Source organism: Ranitomeya variabilis, chromosome 5 (assembly GCF_051348905.1).
Source record: "Ranitomeya variabilis isolate aRanVar5 chromosome 5, aRanVar5.hap1, whole genome shotgun sequence".
Lineage (NCBI taxonomy): Eukaryota > Metazoa > Chordata > Amphibia > Anura > Dendrobatidae > Ranitomeya > Ranitomeya variabilis.
The window spans coordinates 28,568,304-28,581,362 of record NC_135236.1 but is presented as its reverse complement, the minus strand read 5'-3'; the positions used below and the strand labels follow the sequence as shown (position 1 = coordinate 28,581,362).

The window sequence follows — 13,059 nt, the reverse complement described above, 5'->3', positions numbered from 1 at the left end:
ACATCTGCTCACCACCGACTTCTTCTGAGAGGACGGGGCCCGCAGCATTGCCCCACTCCTGCTGTCTCCGACGACCTCCTGAAACAGTAACCATGGCTCCTGTGACCCCGCTCCATCGCCAGTGACATCTAGGTCACCAACCATTAAAACAGATTATAATGCGCATTTTTAATTTTAAAAAAATTGTTTTTCCTATTTTCCATCCCCAAATTTGGGGTGAGTCTTATAATCCGGTGTGTCTTATAATCTGCAAACTACAATATATAAATATATATATGTGCACAGTCCTGGACAAATATCTTAGGCAGGTGTGGAAAAAATGTTACTGGATCGCCCCCACGTAAGGGCAATGGGGTACTCGGCATCGGGTCCTTCGGTTCGGGGGATGTCATGGTGGCCCGACCCGGTCCGTGGCCCTTCGAGGGACGTCCAATTAAAGGAATAGTTTTTATGGTTTTGGGAAAGGTCTTTAAAGGGGAAATGTTTGTGACGCCACCTGTGGCATTCGGTCAGGGTGACTGACGCTGCTTAGGGGTCCGCTGGGGATGATGTGATGGCAGCTAGATGGTCTACCTTCCCACAGGTGAAGTGTATCCCCAGGGCTTCCCAGAAGTGTAGGTGGTGATGGTGGATGATGAAAGGCGCAGTGAAGAACGAGGGCACAAGGTTGCTGTCTCTTTACCTTTACTGAAGACTTCAGCATCCACAGTCCAGGGTACAGACCACAGGGTAGGCAGAGTCCGGCCGGTCTGAAGGCAAATCCAGAGTCCCCTTATCCAGGTGGAAATCAGTAGCCTTCCTACTAGCGCCTGTGTGTTGTAGTACCTCCCTGCTGAGCTTCTCGGTAAGGTCCTCACAACTGTTGTAGATGTTCTAGATGTTATGTCTTCCTCTCTGTCCCCTAGATGGTATGGATAGGAAAAACCCGTATGACTGGTGGCCTGAGGCTTTTTACAGGGACCCTAGAGACGCCCCGACCCCCACAAGTTGCCACCGTGGCTCCTAGGTATTAAGGTCGGGCAGCCAACTTGGAATTGACTGTCCTGCCGGTCTCTGGAGCAAGGCTTGGAGATGGTTGCTCCCTCGGTGTTCCGGCCACCGCCTTCTGCGCCTCAGAAGGAGGCAGCCTTTTACAGCGCAGAACTCCTTCTGGTTTTATCTCCTTGTGCTATGACTTCGTTTCTCTCCCTCTACAATACAATTCTCTTCGTGTCCGTTCTTAGGATGCTGCCGCACGTGGGGCAGGCGCAGCTCCGTGTCTTTCTGTCTCGCTAGGCCTCTGACAGAATCCCACCCCTGTCAGGGATCCTCTGTCTGCAGCTCCGATGTTCCTCCTCTCCCCCTGTCTGCCTGACAGGTGTTGCCTGGGCAAAGCCCAGTCAGCTCCTCTCTCGATTGCTACCTGGGCGAAGCCCAGCCAGCTTCTCTCTAACTTTCTATCCAGCCCACCAGTTTTACCTAATTGTGAGGAGTGCCCTAGTAGATAGGAGCAAGGCTCCCCCTGGTGGACTGGAGTGTGAAGTGTGGTGTATGGTTTGTGATACCTGGTAGGAAGATCTCCTTTATTGCCTTCAGACGTAATATCACTCCCCCTAGTGGGAGAATAATATCACTGCAACGACCAGGACTCTGGGGCGCTGCATTCCAAACTCAGAATGTTTTAAAAACTAGAAGAGATAACAGTTCAGACAACCGTTAATAACCTCAACGATAGTAGCTGAGGCTGGAAGTGCAGGGATTTCTGTGTGTGGCGCTCATAATTTCACAAGTGTGAGCCTCTTGAGTGTTCCCTATAAATAAGTCCTGGGTATCTCTGTTACTGCTCATATGCCCCGTACCCAGTGGTGTAGCTAGAGTCCGATGGGCTCTGTGCAAAATTGGACCTGGGCCCCCCCACCCCGTAAGTTGGTCAGATGTATGGGCCCCTGTAGTGTTCCAATTTCTATAAGGACATACAAGTTTTCCACCTCCCCCCCATTATTTACTAATGTCATCCCGGGCTCCTTCCAGGTATACATGTCCCCCTTCTTGGTATACGTCTTTCCATCTTGGTATATGTGTCCCATCCTTGTATACGTCTCCCCATCCTGGTATACATCGTCCCATCCTGGTATGCATCTCCACATTCTGGTATATGCTTCCCCCTCCTGGTATATGTCTCCACATCATGGTACATGTTCCCATCCTGGTATATGTCTCCACATCATGGTATATGTTCCCATCCTGGTATATGTTTCTCCATCCTGGTATATGTCACCAATCCTGGTATATGTCTCTCCATCCTGGTATATGTCCCCATCCTGGTATATACTCGCAATCCTGATATATGTTCCCCCAAGCCTGGTATATGTCTCTCCATCCTGGTATATGTCTCCACATCCTTTTATATGTCCCACATCCTGGTATATGTCCTCCATCCTGGTATATGTCTCTCCATCCTGGTATATGTATCCACATCCTTTTATATGTCCCACATCCTGGTATATGTCCTCCATCCTGGTATATGTCCTCCATCCTGGTATATGTCCTCCATCCTGGTATATGTCATCCATCCTGGTATATGTCCTCCATCCTGGTATAAGTCACTCCATCCTGGTATATGTCCTCCATCATGGTATATGTCCTCCATCCTGGTATATGTCCTCCATCCTGGTATATGTCCCTCCATCCTGGTATATGTCCTCCATCCTGGTATATGTCCTCCATCCAGGTATATGTCCTCCATCCAGGTATATGTCCTCCATCCTGGTATATGTCCTCCATCCTGGTATATGTCCCTCCATCCAGGTATATGTGCTCCATCCTGGTATATGTCCTCCATCCAGGTATATGTCATCCATCCAGGTATATGTCCTCCATCCTGGTATATGTCCTCCATCCTGGTATATGTCCCTCCATCCAGGTATATGTGCTCCATCCTGGTATATGTCCTCCATCCAGGTATATGTCATCCATCCAGGTATATGTCCTCCATCCTGGTATATGCTCCCAATCCTGATATATATCTCCCACCCTGGTATATGCTCCCCTCATCTTGGTATATATCTCCCCCTCTTTGTATATGTCTCTCCATCCTGGTATATGTCTCCCCCTCTTTGTATATGTCCCCCATGCTGGATTATGTATCCCCATCCTGGTATATACTGTATCTCCCCATCCTGGTATATGTCCTCCATCCTGGTATATGTCCTCCATCCTGATATATATCTCCCATCCTGGTAGTCAGCTACTGGCCTCAGTTTGGCCGGCAGCGTGTATTGTGGTGCACGGACTCGGTGAGTTCATGCACTGCAATACACTCCAGCTGAGGGCGCACATCTAATTGAGGTAGGGTCTGACGTGAAGGGCCCCTCACCCTCACTGGCCCAGTTGTGGCAGTGACCCCAAAAGTAAAGGGGTTGCTCATAGTACCTTCTACAATTCCTGTTATATGTCCATGTGACCGGGAAGGAGAGACGTTTGGGGACATCTGTACTGCATGAATCATTAAGGCTAATCAGGTGGAAAGGCTCGATGATGTAGAATTTCTCCTGCACAGCTAAATACAAGGAATACTCAGATTAGTGGAGACTCATCATCTGTACTTGTTTTTGTATCAGATCAGTGGAAGATATGAAACTCGATGAAATGGAACACATCGTGCTCGGAACCATCAATAATGGCCAGATTGTTCTGGAAGACAACCTCTAATTTCCATGGAATTTCAATAAGACCTGATTCACCTTAATTTGGTCCGTAGACGTCTGTTTTTGTGGACAAAATAAACAGTTTATTTGAGGTAAGATAATAGAAAGAGCAGTAGCGAGAAGGGGTAAAGTCTCGAGGTGTGCCATGGACATTTGCGGCATTCCATAGATAAAATACTTGAAAAGAAGACAACTATGAAAAGAGTGGGAGAAGAATGGAGAAGGCAACGAATGCCAAGAACCAGGAGGAGAGAAGGATAAAAAAGAAAATGAATGATTGAGGGAGTTAGGGATAGGAAGCAGGGCTATGGGCAGGAATCTTTAACCCGTATCGGGCACATCACGTTGTAGGGCGGTGGGGTCAATGTCACACTGTAATAAGGACTCACGCCCGGCTAGCTCCATCATTCCAGTGGACAATCAATGGCATGACGATGGCCATGAGTGACTAGGATGCATCATTTAGATGTGACTGAAGCTAGGAAGAACGAAGGCTTGGGACCCCCAATCTAGTGATCCGTGAGACCCCCAGCAATCAAACAGTGATTAGGTTACAACTCTATAACTTTATTATGGAATCCTGTGTTAACAAAGGAATTCCTCCTAAAACCTTCTTTACTAGCTAAAGTCAAAAATAGTGTCTTTTTGATAAACCTATGCATTGCACAGATAGCCCACTGGATTTAGTGAGCACCATATACCATGGATTAAAAGTCTACACACCCCTGTTACAATGCCAGGTTCTTGTCACATATGAAAATCCTACCAAGAAGAAAAATGTCACAACTTTTCCCACTTTTAAAGAAGCCCTCCGCCATCAAAGTATTTATCCTCTTAATATATTGCACTCATCATAGTATATAGCACTGTGCATTTACAATTGCTCATCTTGACCTTCTACCCAGCTAATCCTTCTCTTTTCCAGTAGGTCTATGACATTATGTGATTAAAAACTGACTTGCTGAATCCTTTTAATCTCTATGTGAAACATTAGTCATCATTAGAACTGCAATTCTACATCAAGGCAAAGTCCGCGACAAGGGGGGTAGGAGCAGAGCAGCTGGGTCAGGAGTTGAAGATGGGTGGAGCAGCGATGTCGGAGACTTTGCAGTGATGTAGAATTGCAGTCCTTATGATGACTCATGCAGGGAAAAGTGACTTCCTATTTCTACGTAGACCTTAGAAGGATTCTAATCTCTTTTTAGTCACGTGATGCCATAGACCTAATGGAAAATAGACTACTTAACTGGGTAGAAGGGAAAAATTAGCAATTGTAAGTACACAATGCCATATAATATGATTACTGAAATATATTAAGAGAATTAAAACTTTGATGGGAGTGATTCCTTAATGTCACCCATAACTTGTACAAATCCATTGAGAAACAAAATGAAAACTAAAATACAGCAGTGCATAAGTGTGAACATACTCTTATAATTGGATATGTGATGTGTTCAGAATTAGCCAATCACATGTTAGAGAGTAGTCAATGCTCGGCCGCCATCATTTACAGGGATTCTGATTAACACAATAGAAAGTTTTGCTGTTCTGCGAGAATTTTCCTTATATTCTCTTAATTGCATTTTGCAGTACTAGCCAAGGACCATAAACAGCTAACAACAAAGCAAAGGCATCTCATTGATGAAATCTATCAATCAGAAGAAGGGTTCAAAAACGTTATTAGATATACCATGGAACACTACAGACAGTTATCATGAAGTTGCTTAAATTTGGCACAACTGTGTTATTTCCTATAACATGAAATGTACTAAAAATTAATGAAAAACAAGAAGAAAATTGGCCCAGGAGGCTGCTAAGAGGCCAAAAGCAACAATAAAGAAGCTATAGGAATTTCTGGCCCGTACTGAGTGTGTCCTGCAAGTGAGAACAATCTCCCGTATTCTTCATATGTCCAACCTGTGGGGTAGAGTCCTAAGACAGAAGCCTTTACTTGCAAAGTAAAACATAAAAGCCTGAGTATGTTTTGTCAAAACCTCCATCAAGTCAGCCAAAAGGCCATAAATCCAGAACGCCCTTTTGGTGCAAAGCAAACACTGTGCATCATCAAAAGAGCACCATCCCCGCAGGGAGGCATGGTGGAGGTAGCATTGTGCTTTAGGGCTGTTTTTAGACACAGGAACAGGGGATTAAGCTAAGATGGAGGGATTTATGAATGGATTCAAATATCAGTCAATTTTGCATCAAAACCTTCAGGACTCTGATAAAAAGCTGAAGGTGAAGAGGAATTTGATCGTAGTAATTGACTGTAAGGCTAAAAGTGAGTCTGTCAGCACAAAAATGTCTGTTTACACCAAACACATCACTTTGTAGGGGACACTGCCTTAACCACAATTGTGCTTTTAGTTTTTTAAGTCCCTATACAGAGAGCATGTTGTAGGCAGCACATTCCGTATGTAATTGAAGCAATATGCTGCTGATGATGAGGCAATAGTCCACCTGAACCAAGTAATCAGCCAATTGGTGTCATGTTTACAGGAACCAATGATCGGGAACAAGTTGCTCCTCATTAAAAGGTGTTCCCAGAATTTTATTGATAGCTCACTAGATCGTGAATTTATTTACAACTCAAAATGATCCATGCTTAGTCATTGCTGATCCCTCTGTGATTTTGGACATGTCCTCCTTTTTGCACAGGTTGAGTATGCTCAGTCTGTTTCTCCTAGCCTTCCATTGTAAGCTCCTGCTCTTACCGTGTAGGAAAACTTTGCCTATCCTTGGCACACAGAGCATGTACAGTGAGCAGAGCTGGAGCTCCCCTCCATCATCCATGCACCAAAAAATGACTGAAAAAGTGCCCGGAAGAAAACGAGGAGGTGGATGCCACCAGTAGAAGATATCGAGCGCCCTCGGAAGCAGGAGTGACACGTTATGGTGGCTGAAAGTAGGACTTTCCTGTCGTTTCATAAGCTGCACAAATGAATGTTAACGGATAAAAAAAGATAGAAATGACTTGGGAAGATTTTTTGGGTCATTTTAGATTTTTTGAGGGTTCTGAGCTCAGCAGAAGTGATAGTGTCATGATCCAGTCCGGGGTTTGTTTCTGATTATTCTCTCCCCGGGATGGTCATGCGGGGTTTAATCTTACTTGCCTCGTTTTGGGATCTGTCTGGCTATTTCAGTCCGCTGTTACTGCAGCGCCCCAGAGTCCTGGTCGTTGCAGTGCTGTGGCTTCGCCGCTAAGGGGAGCCATGGTACGTTCGATGGCACCGAAGGAGTTCCTCCAATCAGGTATCACAGACACCAATATGTTTCACAGCAGGGCCTCCGGGGGGAGCTAAGGGTGCTATTCATTAGGCCACTCCCCACCATAGTGGGTAAACTGGGGGTCAGGCAGAAAGTTAGAGAGAACGCTGACGGGATTGAACGGAGCAACACCCTGTGGCAGGGGGTGTTGTGAAGGGAGAGACTGTAGGGTCTCTGCCAGGGGTGGGATCCTGGCAGAGGCTTGGCATTGAAAGAACGTAACGGGTCCGCGCAGGCTCCTGGAAGCGGCGGGACTCAAGGAAAGGACTAGAAGCGAGACAGATTGTGCTGAGTGAGAAACGAGATCAAGCAGAAGGAGAATACCAGCAGGGGTTGTGCTGAAAGAGGCAGCACCTTGCTGAGGCGCAATACCGGTGGCCGGAACGCCGAGGGAGTGGATTAGAATACAGCTTCAAGCCATACTCCAAACAGCGGCAGGACAGTCGGTCTCAGGCGGGCTGTCTACCACATATCACCTATGAAGTCTTGGGGGGCAATTGCGGGAGAGGGGCGTCTCTAGGGTCCCGGAAGAACTCCAGGCCTACCTGACAAACGGGTGCCATTCCAACCTGAATACAGGGAAGGGGTGGATTACAGAGGAACATCAAATCGAGTTGTGAGGGAACTTAAGAAACAGACACAACCGTTGTGGGGTTACTTTCCGTAAGCACAGCAGGGAAGGACTACAACACATAGCGCTAGAAGGAAGGCACAGATTTCCACCTGAGAGGAGAACTCTGGAGGTGCCATTGGACCGGCCGGACTTGCGCAGCCTGGTGAACCGTATTCTGGACTGAGGACTCAGAGATCTCCAGTAAAGAGGTAAAGAGACTGCAAACTGGTGTCCTCGTTATTTACCGCGACTTACACCCCACAACCGCACCGTTACATCGCTACCATTACTACCACCTATTCCACCGGATGTCCCCCACTGACGGACAGGGCCACGGACCGGGTCTAGCCACCGTGACAACCCCAGGACTGAGACCTAGAGACCCGGCTCCGGGTACCCCTCGGCCCTGCGGCGGTGTGCGGGGCGCTCCAACTTGGCGTCACGAACAGGATCTACTTAAGCCTGAAGAATCAGGTCATGTGTGCCTTGGAACTGTGATTTGTTGTGCTTGGACTGTGCTTTATTACAAGGACTGTGTGTTGCCACTTGCCGCCAGAAGTTCCCGCCAAAACCGCCGCCATTACAGTGCTAAGGATAGCGCAGGAGAAGAAGAAGGGCGTGGAAGTGGGCGTGAACAAGCTGAAGAGCGCGAAAGACAATGGCCGCCCAGTCTAAATATCTCGGCCCCTTGAGGACGTGTCCGTCAGCAGCCGAGATCCGCCTCCTGATCCTTAATGGTGGGCAGAGACAACGAAAACGAAACCGCCCACGAAGAAGAGAGCGGGAAAAGGACCAGGAAGAAGGAGCGAGCGACATGGAGGACGCCATGGCGAGCCGCCCGGAGCCGGAGCGTGGGGTCGGAGCAGAGGACTCCCCCAGCCACCCGGAGGGGCACCGCAACCAGGCCTCCACCGCTGATGCTGAATTCCTGCAGGCCGGAGTGGACGAGCTCAGCGACCGACCCCGGCGGACGCAGCTGAGCACCGAGGCTGGGTGGAAGAAGGCCATCATCAGGAGCCTCACCGGACATCTGTCGGCAGCCTCATCTGGTCCGGAGCAGGGAAGAAGTCCCAGCGCTCCGAAGCTGGAAAGCAAGGCCCTGCCGGAAAGCGAGGTGCTGCAAGCAGAGATGACAGCGTCGCAGAACAAGGCCCCGCAGCCAGCGTTCCAGACCCCAGCGGAGACGGAGCAGACCGGCACCGGAGGAACCGCATCTGAAGCAGGTAGGAAGAGCCACCCTGCCCTGACGACCGACACCACCCCAGCGACTGCTAGTGCCACAGCTGCTGACTCCGTTCCAGTGACTGATCTTGCAGCAGCCGCTGCCTCTGCTGCAGCAGATGCCCATACTCAAGCTGCGCAGACCTCCATCGCTGTGCATGACCTAACCTGTTGTGAATTTGGATTCTGGGCTCCCCCGGTGGCCGCTTGTGGAATTGGACTTGTCATCCTCTTTCCTGTTTCACCTGGTTCCATCTGTAGTGGGTGTCGCTATTTAAGCTCATTTCTCTGGTGGTTTCTTGCCGGTCATCAATGTTATCTGATGCCTCTCAGTGCTTGTTCCTGCTTCTAGACAACTACTAGATAAGTTGGACTTTTGTCCATGTTTTGTTTTGCCTATTTGTTCCAGTTCACAGCTGAAGTTTTGTTACTGTGTCTGGAAAGCTCTCGTTGATCAGGGATTGCTACTCTGGCGTTATGAGTTAATGCCAGAGTTTAAGGTAATCTCTGGATGGTGTTTTGTTAGTGTTTTTCTGCTGACCATGAAAGTATACTATCTGTCTTCTGCTATCTAGTAAGCGGACCTCAAATTTGCTAAGACTATTTTCCTGCTGCGTTTGTTGTTTCATCTGAACTCACCGTCATTATATGTGGGGGGCTACTGTCTTCTTTGGAATATTTCTCTAGAGGTGAGCCAGGTCTTATATTTCCCTCTGCTAGCTATTTAGGTCTTAGGCCAGAGCTGGGCATCTAGCGATAAATAGGAAATGCTACCTGGCTATTTCTAGTTGCGCGGCAGGCTTAGTTCATGGTCAGTATAGTTCCATCTTCCGAGAGCTTGTCCCTCTATAGGCTTGCTATGATCTCTGCCTGCAGAGATCATGACAGTTTGACCGGCCAATAAAGTGTTAAAGACCCAGGTTGAGAAAGGAGAGTTATAAGAAGTCTGCTGGAATTTTTTTTTTTTTTTTTCCTCCAGTCTGCCTTGCTGCAGTCTTTTTTCTCTCTCTCCTCCTAATCTCTGTATGCTCTGTGTGCACCTGACAATAATGGATCTCCAGAGTGTAACTGCGGGTTTGAATAATCTCATCACGAAAGTACAAAATTTACAAGATTTTGTGGTACATGCTCCGGTATCTGAACCGAGAATTCCTTTGCCGGAGTTCTTCACAGGGAATAGAGCTAGCTTCCAGAATTTCCGAAATAATTGTAAGCTTTATTTGTCCCTGAAGTCTCGTTCAGCTGGAGACCCTGCTCAGCAGGTTAGGATTGTGATTTCCTTGCTCAGGGGTGACCCTCAAGATTGGGCCTTCTCATTGCCAGCAGGGGATCCTGCGTTACGCGATGTGGATGCGTTTTTTCTGGCCTTGGGCTTGCTTTATGAGGAACCTCATTTGGAACTTCAGGCAGAAAAAACTTTGATGGCACTATCTCAGGGGCAAGACGAAGCTGAAGTTTTCTGCCAAAAATTCCGTAAATGGTCTGTGCTTACTCAGTGGAATGAGTGCGCCTTGGCGGCAACTTTCAGAGAAGGTCTCTCTGATGCCGTTAAGGATGTTATGGTGGGGTTCCCTTTGCCTGCAGGTCTGAATGAGTCCATGACAATGGCTATTCAGATTGATAGGCGTCTGCGGGAGCGCAAACCGGTGCACCATCTGGCGGTGTCTATGGAAAAGACGCCAGAAAGTATGCAGTGTGATAGAATTCTGTCCAGGAGCGAGCGACAGAATTTTAGACGGAAGAATGGATTGTGTTTCTATTGTGGGGATTCTACTCATGTTATATCAGCATGCTCTAGGCGTACAAAGAAGCTTGATAAGTCTGTTTCCATTGGCACCATTCAGTCTAAGTTTATTTTGTCTGTAACCCTGATTTGCTCTTTGTCATCCATTGCCACGGACGCCTATGTTGACTCTGGCGCCGCTCTGAGTCTTATGGATTGGTCCTTTGCCAATCGTTGTGGTTTTGATTTAGAGCCTTTGGAGACTCTTATTCCTCTGAAGGGGATTGACTCCACCCCATTGGCTAATAATAAACCACAATACTGGACACAAGTAACCATGCGTATCAATCCGGATCACCAGGAGATTATTCGTTTCCTGGTGCTGTATAATTTACATGACGATTTGGTACTGGGATTGCCATGGTTGCAGTCTCACAACCCAGTCTTGGACTGGAGAGCAATGTCTGTGTTGAGCTGGGGATGTAAGGGTATTCATGGGGACGTACCTTTGGTTTCTATTTCGTCGTCCATTCCCTCTGAAGTCCCTGAGTTCCTCTCTGATTATCAAGACGTCTTTGACGAACCCAAGCTTGGGTCGTTACCTCCGCACCGTGAGTGCGATTGTGCCATAGATTTGATACCGGGTTGTAAATATCCAAAGGGTCGTTTGTTTAATTTGTCTGTGCCGGAACATGCTGCTATGCGGGAATATATAAAGGAGTCTTTGGAAAAGGGACATATTCGTCCATCTTCTTCTCCCTTGGGAGCTGGGTTTTTCTTTGTCTCAAAAAAAGACGGCTCTTTGAGACCATGTATTGATTATCGGCTTCTGAATAAGATCACTGTTAAGTATCAATACCCATTGCCATTGCTTACTGATTTGTTTGCTCGTATAGAGGGTGCTAAGTGGTTCTCTAAAATTGATCTTCGTGGGGCGTATAATTTGGTGCGGATCAGGCAGGGGGATGAGTGGAAGACCGCATTTAATACGCCCGAGGGCCACTTTGAGTATTTGGTCATGCCTTTTGGTCTTTCTAATGCCCCTTCAGTTTTCCAGTCTTTTATGCATGATATTTTCCGCGATTTTCTGGATAAATTTATGATAATATATCTGGATGATATTCTGATTTTTTCTGATGACTGGGACTCTCATGTCCAGCAGGTCAGGAGAGTTTTTCAGGTTCTGCGGTCTAATTCTTTATGTGTGAAGGGGTCTAAGTGCGTTTTTGGGGTCCAGAAAATTTCCTTTTTGGGGTATATTTTTTCTCCCTCTTCCATTGAGATGGATCCCGTCAAGGTGCAAGCTATTTGTGACTGGACTCAGCCCTCCTCTCTTAAGGGTCTTCAGAGATTTTTGGGCTTTGCCAACTTTTACCGCCGATTTATTGCTGGTTTTTCGGATGTCGTTAAACCACTGACTGATTTGACCAGACAAGGCGCTGATGTTGCTAATTGGTCCCCTCATGCTGTAGAGGCCTTTCAGGAGCTTAAGCGCCGTTTTGCCTCTGCCCCTGTGTTGCGTCAGCCTGATGTGAATCTGCCTTTTCAGGTTGAGGTTGACGCTTCGGAGATCGGAGCTGGGGCAGTGTTGTCGCAGAAAGGTTCCGACTGCTCCGTCATTAGGCCTTGTGCCTTCTTTTCTCGCAAATTTTCGCCCGCAGAGCGGAATTATGATGTTGGGAATCGGGAGCTTTTGGCCATGAAGTGGGCGTTTGAGGAGTGGCGCCATTGGCTCGAGGGGGCTAGGCATCAGGTGGTGGTATTGACTGACCACAAAAATTTGATTTATCTTGAGACTGCCAGACGCCTGAATCCTAGACAGGCGCGCTGGTCTTTATTTTTTTCTCGCTTTAATTTTGTGGTGTCATACCTACCGGGTTCTAAGAATGTTAAGGCAGATGCCCTTTCTAGGAGTTTTGACCCGGACTCTCCTGGTAATTCTGAACCCACAGGTATCCTTAGGGAGGGAGTAATTTTGTCGGCCGTTTCTCCTGATCTGCGGCGGTCCTTGCAAGAGTTTCAGGCGGATAGACCGGATCGTTGTCCGCCTGATAGACTGTTTGTTCCGGATGATTGGACCAGCAGAGTCATCTCTGAGGTACATTCTTCTGCATTGGCAGGTCATCCCGGAATTTTTGGTACCAGGGATTTGGTGGCAAGATCCTTCTGGTGGCCTTCCCTGTCACGAGATGTGCGAGTCTTTGTGCAGTCATGTGACGTTTGTGCTCGGGCCAAGTCTTGTAGTTCTCGGGCTAGCGGACTGCTGTTGCCCTTGCCTATTCCTAAGAGGCCTTGGACACACATCTCGATGGATTTTATTTCAGATCTGCCTGTTTCCCAGAAGATGTCTGTCATCTGGGTGGTCTGTGACCGTTTCTCTAAAATGGTCCATTTGGTTCCTCTGCCCAAGTTGCCTTCTTCTTCTGAGTTGGTTCCTCTGTTTTTTCAGAATGTTGTCCGATTGCACGGTATTCCTGAGAATATTGTTTCTGACAGAGGTACCCAATTTGTGTCTAGATTTTGGCGGGCATTCTGTGCTAGGATGGGCATAG

General features: G+C 47.6%; 1 long non-coding RNA gene across 1 annotated transcript in view; it reads left to right on the top strand.

Annotated features, from left to right (window-relative positions):
* Positions 1–13,059, top strand: part of LOC143773254 (uncharacterized) — an 82,996-nt gene that overhangs the window by 38,844 nt on the left and 31,093 nt on the right. Inside the window, exon 2 of the long non-coding RNA XR_013215117.1 lies at positions 3,600–3,778. This is a non-coding gene — a long non-coding RNA (uncharacterized LOC143773254). The remainder of the gene's footprint in view (positions 1–3,599; positions 3,779–13,059) is intronic.